Source organism: Haliaeetus leucocephalus, unplaced genomic scaffold (genome assembly GCF_000737465.1).
Source record: "Haliaeetus leucocephalus isolate CR32 unplaced genomic scaffold, Haliaeetus_leucocephalus-4.0 Scaffold262, whole genome shotgun sequence".
Classification (NCBI taxonomy): Eukaryota; Metazoa; Chordata; class Aves; order Accipitriformes; family Accipitridae; genus Haliaeetus; species Haliaeetus leucocephalus.
In genome coordinates this window covers 7,939,861-7,948,144 of record NW_010972698.1, presented here as the reverse complement: position 1 = coordinate 7,948,144, position 8,284 = coordinate 7,939,861, and the positions used below count along the sequence as shown (strand labels likewise).

Here is an 8,284-nt window from a genome sequence, read left to right as displayed (position 1 = left end):
CACTGTCCTAGAAAGCTATGACCTGGTTGCCATTCCTGAAACTTGGTGGTACAAATCCCATGACAGGACTGCGGCTATCGATGGCTACAGGCTGTTCAGAAGGGACAGGTGACAAAGGAGGCGTTGCCCTCTACATCAAGAAATGGATAGATTGTGAAGATCACTTCTATTCTTCAAGTATTTCTTCCATAACGTGGTGGGTTGACCCTGGCTGGAGGCCAGGTGCCCAGCAAAGCTGCTCCATCACTCCCACTCCTCAGCTGGACAGGGGAGAGAAAATACAACAAAAGGCTCGTGGGTCGAGATAAGGACAGGGAGAGATCACTCACCAATTACCATCATAGGCTAAACAGACTCGACTTGGGGAAATTAGTTTAATTTAATTTCCTAATGGTTATGGAAGGTCTTTTCTCCCTGTGCCATGGATAGAACTTGGTGGAGAATATGGGCATTTTGAATCACCTTCCTCCACGTGGCCTGTGTGCACAGGACTTCCTCTGGATCTCTGAAGACCTCATCATTGTCTAGATCACTGTAGATGACTTAGAGTACCACTAATTCTCTCAGGTAGTGGATGCCTTCATCCACGGTTGTCCGCTTTCCTGGGTAGTTCACAAGATCTTCCTTAAACATGTATCTTGGCCTCACACTTCAGAGGCACCATCTCCAGAGACTGCAAATCACTGCCTCTTTTCCAATTCCTCTCTCAATTCCCTGGTTTCTAGCAAGGGATCCCCACTGTTGCACTTCCTTACCTCCCAATTGCTGACTGTTGGCCCTGTTACCCCAGCTTCGGAGCAGCCAGGCAGCAATCTGCTCACCTGGCTGGCAGCTGTCATCTTTCCGCATGTCTCCAAGTTCTGATGAGGTCAGGGACCGGGTAGTTTCTGCTTCATGTCCGATTTCTCTCGCTCCTTCCTCACATTTCTTTGCCAAAGGACTGGCTTCTTGATCAAACTCTTCCTCTTTTTCCTCTGCCCTTCACTGACCTTGGTGTCTGCATAGTTGTTTCACACCCATAATCCTTGAAATTCAGTAGTATCCTGAAATATTAACAAAAGCGTCTACATTTTTAGATGACCTCATAAAAACAACTTTGACAAACTGTTTCTTGAGATTCCCAACCCACGTGATAGTTCATGGATTGCTAAAGATAATCCATTTGACAAACTGAATGTTTACGTTACTCTGACAAGAGGCATTACAGAGCAAAGGTTTCAGCTTATCCACAGCAAAAATTTGATTTGTCTTGTTTACTCCTTATTTATCCCTCTGAGGCTACCTGCTAGCCTGAAATGTTCTACCACTAGCTATCTTCTGCATCAAGCAGTGCAGCACCACATGAAAAGACACAGTGCTGAGGACATGAAGTTCATACTACATGGATTTACAGGGTTTTACTTTATACTAACTTTAATTTGGTCCCGTAGATTGACTATTCATTAGCAGCTGGAGTGCATTACAGCTATGTCTGCATTAGCAAGAAATACAGAACAGTAGAGCAGATCTGGAGGACAAAGAGTTGGTGTGGAAAACTTGATGTCCACTCTACATGCATTTTGTAGTTTACCTGACAGCAGTTCTCGGCTGGTTCAATGAACAGATAATCCATCATCGTGCTGTTGTACCACAGCTTTTGATCTAATTTCATCTGAAAGGAATTCAGTTTGCGCACTCCAAGACTGCTACACATTGCAAATCAAAGTAGGTGAGTAGGAACAAATGATAAATTAATTTTAAAAGTTAACTTCTAATCCAAACTAAAACACTAATGATTGTACTCCTGGAATGCATCTTCTGGTTTAGATTCATCAAAAAGGAATTCAGTTTGCATGCTCCAAGACGTTCAGTCCTCTTCAAAAGTGAGCTCTTAAACCTAAAACGCTGATGCAGACACCCCCTTTGCAACGCAAGCAGAGAGGAGCTCTGTTCTTTGCTTCACCCTATGCTTTCTTGCAGAGCTCCACACAATTAGTTTGCTTCTTTGTAGGCATTTGTGCTTTAGAATGGGAAGTTTTTTGGAGTGGTGTCCTTTACTATAACCTGTATCATTCCCTGTTCCATAGAGTGAAGAGACATAAAACACCCCTTTACTACCTTGCATGGGCTACCTGTATTTAGATAATAGTGTGTAAGAAAGAGAAACATGTGCAAAGCCACTATCATGCTTTCCTGCAAATGCGTAAAAATGGCTCCATACAGCGAGGAGCAAAGGCACTTTTCCATGCACTGACCACTGCAGTTACCACAGAAATTTATTGTTTGAAGAAGACTGAAACATCACCCTAAGCTGGCACTTATTCTGCAATGGAAATTGGCCACATTTCTTTAAAAAAAAAAAAAGTAATAGTGAAGTTACAGTATTATTTCTTACTGACAGAAGGTCTGGTATCCTCAGAAATGGATTATGCTGCTCCTATATGACAAATGGAGACATTTCTGAGCTGTCAGTCAAAGATACCGTACAGCAAAAATACCAGCCCAACTTTTCCAACAGAAAGCTCAGACTCAGCTGAAAAAGAAAACAACACGTGGGAGTACCAGCTTCTGTGTGAAAAAGGATTCTATATGCCAGGATTCCTTCTTTAAAATATTTTCCCTTAAGTTAGATGATAATTTCTCTTCTGATAAATATTTTTCTTAAGCTCAGGTGATCATCTGTTGCTCCATTATACACCACCGCAATTCTAACAAAACCTGGCTCTACTCCATGTATCAGGAAGTACAAGAAATCTAAATAAAGAGTTAGTCAATTAACAACTGTGCATTCCAATTTTTTTTCCTAATTCAGTTGTCCATAAACATTTAAAATATATGCCCTTACATAACAAAGAATGATAATTCAGACACAATTAGGAGATTCCACGGGAATTATTTTCAGAAAATTATTTTGTTGGCCATAACAAGATTAAAAACTCAATATATCTTGCTGTACAGATGAGACAGAATTCTTTCTCTGTTATACCAAAAAGAAAGGACAATTTCTGTCAACTAGATGATAAAATAAAGAAGCTAAAGGAAAATAACACCACATAAAACTGCATAAGTAATAGTCAATTCATTAAGTGTGGCTGTGGTTAAGATGAGCACATGGACACTCATTCCCTGAGACAGATACTGCTGGAGAAATTCAGGTTAAAAACAATCTGACCTCCACTGGTATTCAAGTATTGACACTCTAAGACTGAAGCTGTCACCACAACAAGCAAGTACCTCAAACACACAAATGCGGTTTGCAAACTTCTATTTGCTACCTCTACTGCTAAAGAAACCTCCATTAGGAAAGGAAGACAAAAATTACTTGCAACTTCCCAAGTCAAAAAATGAAACTGAAAGGCAAATTGTTTGTTTTGTTTTGTTGCTTTTTTTAACTTAAGGCATTTTTACAAGCAAGGATGGAGATAATAATTACAGAAGCTCTATCATCCAGCATAAAGCTGAAATTTCTCATTTATGAGCTGTCTAGAGGGTATTTTCTTTAACTTCCACTAATAATTTTTTTTAAAATCAAAGAATTAAAGACATGCTGGCTAATCAATATATAACACCTTTTTGGGAAATACGATGTACTAGCAAAAAAAGGTGACAGGAAAGGTTCGTTTGCACTCAGTTTGGGGAAAAAATGCTTTTCCTTTATGAAAACAGTCCCATCTGCTCATTACCATTAGTACTTGAAAACTGACACTGATTATACCATTTTTTATTTCCAGTTATATAAATGGGTATCTTTAATTTCTGTTCCACCCTGCTATTCTCCAAAGACTATCTGTGAAATTAGTTTATAAAAGTCTGGTTGCTTTAGTAGTTTCTGTATCTTACTGACCTGGACATACAGCCAAAAACTGTGTATTGCAAAGGGGCACTTTTATGTTTCTTTCACTAAAGTAGTTGCATAGTATTTAACAGTCCCAAAGCTATCATCACTATATAACCCAAATAGCCACTATCCATAAATAGGAAAACAAATAGGCAGAATAATCTTACTATTCATTCCTGACCCAGTGAGAAAATGTTTTGCAAATTTGAGCATATGCCTTTGAAAAACAGCATTCTGTGGTTCTTTTCACTGCATGGTGACACTATCCCCAATTATACAAAACAGTAAAGAAACCAAGCGTCTGCGTATTTTCTGTGGACAATTATGTGATAGGATTAGATAGATGGTGAAAGGAGTATAATGGAACAAGTAAACAACCAGATCTTCATTATCAGAGAGGTGCTGAGCACCCGCAGCTCCCTCTAAATTAAATTGGGCAACTCTTTAATATGTCTGCCTTTAATCTTTGTGCCTAAAAATCTTAAATTCAAATCTATACATTTTCATAAATGAGCATCATCATAAATGCTGTGAACGTTCCGGTATCTTATTTCAACACAGCAAGGCAGGCCTGGATGAGAGAAGTAAGAGTTCATCTACCTCATACCTGGAAAATGCATGTTTAGGGGACTCTTGACACACGGTGGATTCTGTGCATTTTGTAGGGATAAAGGAAGCCCTCAGGTTGGCTTTTATAATGATTTCTATATAACCCTTGATACCACAATACCTGAGGTTCTCAGTCATCAACAGATTTTATCTCCAAAAACACTCTTCTGAGAAAGGGAGGAATTATTATTTCCATTTAATGACTAAGGAATTGAAGAACAAGATAGATTGAGAGATTTGCCGAGGGATGTAGGGCAAACCTGCCACAAACTCAGGCGACAGCTTAGAATTCCCGATCTGTGCCATAAACAGAAGGCATTTTTCTCCTCTAGATCTTGGCTAAGAAACGTCACAATCATTTAATTTTCTCATTCCACCGACATACAATGAATTGGGAAGTTTCCTCGTCTGCAGAATAACCTAGCTATAATCGATTAATTTAAAGCTGCTATTCTATTTGATTTCGTGAGCTAACTTTGCTGTGTGTAAAAATCACAGTATGTCCATACTGAGAACAGAACTGCTAAGAAGTTAACGAGAGCAGGCTACTTTGGAGATGTAAAGATAAAATGAGACTTCTAGGGGAAGAGTTTGGGCCATAAATATACATTATGAAGAATTACATTAATTTATTTTGCAAACTAAGTTAAAATAGTTAATAAAGTGTTAGAAACATATACAAATCTATACTTAGTGAAACAGTGTAACACATAAAATTAAAAACTATGAAGCTTACCTTTCACTCATCATCCTTTGGTTGCTAAATACTTCTGGGATATTTTTATTTTAAATTTCTGCAGAGAGGTAATCTGGAGTTCCTTTCATTTTTATGAACATGTCAAAGATTGAGCTAGGACTGTGTTTTACTACTCAACAAAACTGACTTCTTTTTTGTCTTTTATTGGGGAATTACTCCTGTCGATGCAACTGAGGATGGGCATAATATAGACTGGTGAAACTAGAAGAAATGCGCGATAAATCATGCGATATTGTGTCCAAACCATTTACCTCTTACATCTTAACTGAATTAATAATATTGCTCTTTGCGGAATTTCACGGACACCTACAGGAATCCGTTACTTGTCCCTCAATACTTCTGCAGCAGATGACATCTATGGCCCTCCGTTTGGCTCAACAGTACGACTACCAATCGCTTAATTACTTCATATTACAGACATTATTATAGCCACTTGTGGAAACTACAATAAGAGAAATGGTTTCAAATTTCTGGTCTGTTACAGCGCCTGCCTCATGCAGACACTTGGTAGGGTAGAAAGAGCAAATACATGAAACATAAAGCAAACATACCTCCAGCTCTAAGAACTACAGGTTCTTCAAGTCTGGTGGAGATCAAGAGACACAAAGAGGGGATCTTGATTTCCCTTTACAGTTGCTGGAAGACAATATAACCACAGTTAAGGCAGCATTTCATACTCAGGCTATGTTGGGTTCTGTAAGTGAAACTAAAGAGTATAAAACTGACTCTATGTAACAGTGGGGCACTGACTTTACAGTAAACTATGGCTATGGGTTAGACCAGTAGCCAGAGAAACAGTGAGACAGAAATCTTCAAAAGTTTGTGGAAGTTATAATACTCTGTAACATAAAAGATAGTAAAATTAGCTCCTATCCTGTATCTAGACAATTATTTCGGTAATGGAAGGATATCACATAATAACAGGTATTCTTACATATTTTATAGGAGCTACAAAAATAAAAAATCATTACGACAGAAAATTGGTAACTTTGATTCAATAACTGCATCAAAGAGTCTAAACAACATTTATTTGAAGAGAGATAAAACAAGTAACTTATTCTTCCTGCTAATGAAAGTTGAGAAAGCACATGCAAGTTAAAGATTAGTTTGCAGTTTGGGGAAGTATTTCCAAATAGTCACATAGAAAAATATGAAAAATTTCAGTTTTCAGGAAGGCTAAGCACTCTTTTTAAGCCAGAGAGGGCCCATCAGAAAAATCCATTTCTATTAGCTCTGGTCTTTGCAGCTACCTGTGGGTCTGATCACGTGCATCCACCACCCCAAAATTCTACATGACTGAATTACGCATGCTTTGCTTTCTCAACTCCCTAGCAAAAACATGGCAAGTGCAGAGTAACAGTAAAAGACTTAAGAGAGACCAGAAAACACTGATACATTTCTTCTTACATACAGAGACAGCTTATTCATAGTTACTGTCAAGCAAGCCCAGAGGTTGATGACTAAAAAAAACCCGTAAACAAAACAGAAAACCCAACCCCTTTTCTTTCAAATTGTTTCCTTTCTTCCTCCCACATGTATCCTTCAGCAACCAGCTGGAATAAGCATGTAACGAATGCCGTTCACCTTGCTCTATAGTTTTAAGTCTTTCATGTATTTAAAACTTTAAAACCACGTTAAATTTTCATGTAAAAGTACAGAAAGAAATCCAAACAATATATGGAAATGCGCAAGCAATCTCAACTCCACCCAACTGACGGACCAGGTAGAAAAGCATGAAAAATAAAAGGAATACATCTTCAAAAACCAGCTTAATTCTACCAGGGCTATCAACAATGTAATGCAATATAATTGTACAGCTATTGCATGATAGCATTGCTTGGCAGAACCAACGTTACTGGGGTGTTTAGTTGTGTTATTTTCATACTAACATGTTTGAATTTCTTTAAAAACTAAATTTAATCTCAGTTTCTTAGTGTTTATAATACTTGTTTGGGGAATAATTACACTTCTGTAGTTACAACTTATTCACTGTATTGCCATAACACTTAGGAGCTATAATCATGGACAAGAACATATTGTGTTAGATGCTGTAAAAACACAAAACAAAAAAAGATTGCCATTTAAACGCATGATGAGCAGGCAGTGAACAGACAGAGAATGGAGAAGTACAAAGAAATAATGAGGCATTAACAATCAATATGGCAAGTACAAGATTTGGTGTGCCAGCTTCCAAATTGAGTTACTGGAGACTCCAGAAAATCTCTTTTCCCACATCCAAGAGGCAGAATGAAAGAAAACATAGAGCTATTTATCCAAAAATTTAACACGTGGGTGGTGGAAGTTGGTGTCGGGGATTGGTGAGAGTTGTCATCTAAATAATGAATCATAGGTGAGGTAGACAAACAACGACCTTGAAAGCAAATCAAGTACATTATATTTGAGTGAGAGAGAAGGGAGAGCTAGTAAAGAGACATATGGTCAAAATTACTGGCTCGGGAAACGATATTTGCAGTCATATTACAGAAAAGATGACTATTTTTACAGTTACGTGACTGATATACACAAACTCCTAACTCAAATCTACCTTTGGCAGGGGCACTTTTATTAAAAATGAGGTGATGGCACCACTGGGGCCTGCGTCGGGGGGCGACACCCTGACCTCCACCGCGGAGTCTCCACCGCCGCAGCAGACGCAGGAAGGTAGGGGAGCCGCTTCTGTTCTTGGCCGCGAGTGTTTGCGGGGAGGGTCACGGAGCTGCTGTGCTTCTGTGCCAATTAAATGCCTCTCCGAGGACACTTGGTGAGCTGGCAGGGGAAAGAATTAATTAGGAGAGGAAGAAAGCATTACGGAGGTAGGAAGAGGGCTAGAAACGCTTCCACACCCTCCCATACTCTCTCTTAAATGGTGGAACACCTGCGCCTCTGATAATGCCTAGCCCTGTATGTTAACACCACCACAACTAACCTGGATGGATGAGAGAGAATTTTACAGCGCCCAAGCGCGCCCATTCACAACTGGGTTGCAAAACAGAAGGATTTTGCTCTTCACTCATCGTATTTTGATCTAAAATTCAGGGATTATGTCAGTGGCCTGCTTGGATACCACAAGCTGAACATCGTATGTGGTTACCGAGCAGTTG

General features: G+C 39.0%; 1 long non-coding RNA gene across 1 annotated transcript; it reads right to left on the bottom strand.

The window, feature by feature from the left end:
- Nucleotides 1–405: 405 nt before the first annotated feature.
- LOC104832693 lies at nucleotides 406–7,944 on the bottom strand. The gene is made up of 3 exons (XR_774453.1): nucleotides 7,729–7,944; nucleotides 5,735–5,819; nucleotides 406–1,043 (listed from the first exon to the last, which is right to left on the bottom strand). It is a non-coding gene; the product is annotated as an uncharacterized LOC104832693 (long non-coding RNA).
- Between the last annotated feature and the right edge of the window lie 340 nt (nucleotides 7,945–8,284).